The sequence below is a fragment of the Cibotium barometz genome, chromosome 41, assembly GCF_041138505.1.
Source record: "Cibotium barometz isolate CiBa-2024 chromosome 41, ASM4113850v1, whole genome shotgun sequence".
NCBI classification, from domain to species: domain Eukaryota; kingdom Viridiplantae; phylum Streptophyta; class Polypodiopsida; order Cyatheales; family Cibotiaceae; genus Cibotium; species Cibotium barometz.
In genome coordinates, this window is record NC_141086.1 from 13,671,764 (window position 1) to 13,674,592 (window position 2,829).

Genomic DNA, 2,829 nt, shown 5'->3' on the forward strand with positions numbered 1-2,829 from the left:
TCATTGTAGGGTTTTCCACTCGGGGCCTTACCCTCGAATGTCCGGACATGAGACTAATCTGGTGGTCATTCCAAAACCGAAACCGAGAAATTTTTCCTTACCAGAAAATGGGGACAATTCCACCTTTTTGATTTTCTTAACGAATTTTCTAACGGGTTCAAGAGATTAAACTATCCTTCACCTGATAAAACCACAGATAGAAGGAAAACTATCACTAACTTAATCTGAGGAAGTCAATGCTTTTTTCCTAACCGAAATCAGGCACAGTCGTTGATCTACTCATTTGAGAAATTCTTTAGGGTTTTATTTAACTACTTGAATTCTAAGCGTATTCTTATTATTTTCATTTAATTATTAAAACTCCACTGATTCTAGCCTAACCCCATCCGGCCCATGGGTTAGCCACCACCCTACCCTGGAATCGATAGAACCTGACAATTACTCACCCACCCATAATTGAATGCCTTTCTTAACTTTTGCTTTCGAATATAGATATGCACACACTTCTCTTTAAAACTTTAACATATAAAATAATCCATTGACAAACAGTTATCGGTTACAGATATCATAACTCAAAATTTCCTTCCAATCCCTTGTTTCTTAAAAAACAGTATCACTCTAGACTCTTCGTTGTGACCCACTGGTCAGCAAACAGATCCAGTAAAACAGATTACAATAATCATTTCGTCCATCATACAATAATCACTCTAGACTCTTCGTTGAGACCCACTGGTCAGCAAATAGTATCACTCTAGACTCTTCGTTGAGACCCACTGGTCAGCAAACAAGATCCAGTAAACAGATTACGATAATCATTTCGTCCATCATACATATCTTCCACGACATACGCATGGTGTCCTAGGCATCGCGAGCCCATACATTGCCTAGTGAGAACCCTCCAAGATCCTCCTTAGGTGTCCTGGCACTTCACTCATGGGCCGCTTCATTAGCTCTCGTCCATCGTACCGGAAGCGCACCATTTTTCAACCATACCGAGGTTGGTCAAGACCTGGGCAGGTTTTTGTCACATGAGCTGTCCTTTGAACACTCCCCGCCAGTTGTTGCAACTGAACTTCCCTTAGAAAAACATATACCAAATGCTCCCTCCAGCATTCTAGCGTAAGACAGTCCTTTAAGAAAACAAGGTTTCTATACAAGTTTTCAATTTGATTTTCTTTTGAATATAATGAGTATTTCTTGAATCAGTATGCCCAAAACTTCTTGATCGGTCGCAATTCAGAATTTCATACTAGAATTCCTCAAATTCTATAACCTTGATTAACAGATCAATTTGAAGGGTCTCAAACTTAGTTTCAGATTTGGCACGAATTTTGAGATTATTTTTTTTTTCTAAACTATTCACACCTTCTTTCCTCGAAACTGACAAAAGAGTTTGTTCTTGGTCATAGTCTGATTCACGATTCGAGTGATAAGATTTTTCCTGAACTATCTTTCTCGAAAAGGTTTGATAATTCAGTTACTATTAGAATATTTCTTTTAGATGCAAAAATGGTGGGAATTACTCTTTTGCAATAACATAAAAACAAACTTTCTTTTCTACAAAATTTTGAAAAATTTTGCCATAACCTCCTTTGCATGGCTGACCATTTCTCATTTTTATCACTCTTTATTTAACTTAAATTAACCCAAATTAGATTTATAGACTCTAATCTATACAATTTTCTAAATTCAAGAGAGTAAACAATAAGAAGAGTTTAATTAATCCTTTAATTAATCTTTCTAGAATTAAGAGAATCTCAGTAGTAGGTATTAAGGTGTACAATATTTGAGACTCTCACTTGCTTAGGTTTTGGTTCAAGCTCCTCTTGGGTTTTGTGACTAAATCACCAAATTCTTGGAGTTTCTCAATCTCCTTCTAAGGGTCACAAGACAAGAGCCACGTTTTGTCATGTGTGATTTAGTTTCTGGAATCGCATATTCCCGTGGGATCTCCCTCCTAGTGCTCTTGGTTTTGGAGGGTATTTCGCTAGAATTAGCCCTTGTGTCCAGGGAGTTAGAGTCCTTATCTAGGTCTACTAAAGACTGGCTCTTGAGGTGTCCCAAGATTTATCTTTTTGGTTTCCTTTATTTTCTCATTCTTAACTGACTTTTTTCTCTAGTTTTTTTTTTCTTCTTCTTAGATTTTGCTACCTAGGCCATGGATCATAGTTGGGTGATAGCATTCAACGGTGTGTGATCTAGATTTTTTAGGATGCCTTTGAGTTTGATTACTTACCCCAATCATGTTTAGGGGTGTGATGATGGGTCCTGTTTGTGGGCTTGTCACCACAATCTTATTGGGAAAATCCTTAATCCAATGATCTATGCTTGACAGTGGGCTTGTACTTCATTTGGACTACTCATACTCACTCCCTACCAACTCTTGTGCTCAATGACACCACATTTCTCAACAAGGATCAACCCCAAACTACGTTAGTATAGATGTTGAATGATCAACTTGCAGGATTTAAATCTGAGTAAGAATAAAGCATAGGAAGTAGCTCTAAAGAGTGAATTATGAAAGAGTCAAACAAACAATTCCATAGATGGATTTGAAAGAAAAGCTACCGAGCTAGAAAGAACAATAAACTCATTTGTACACATGTAGATGGCACAATGGCTTAGATTTATTGAAGACACAAATGTTCATGAAAATTTATCCACCAATAGGAGGGGAGAATTGAACCAGGTTGTGGGAAAAGGTTTTAAAAAAAGCTTGAAGATGAAAAATTCTCGAAACCCAAACTGTCTTGGTTATGTGGATCCTCTCGAAGCTCATGTGGACATAAAGTGACATGTACATTTAAGATTTGTGCCCACCCAAGGCTC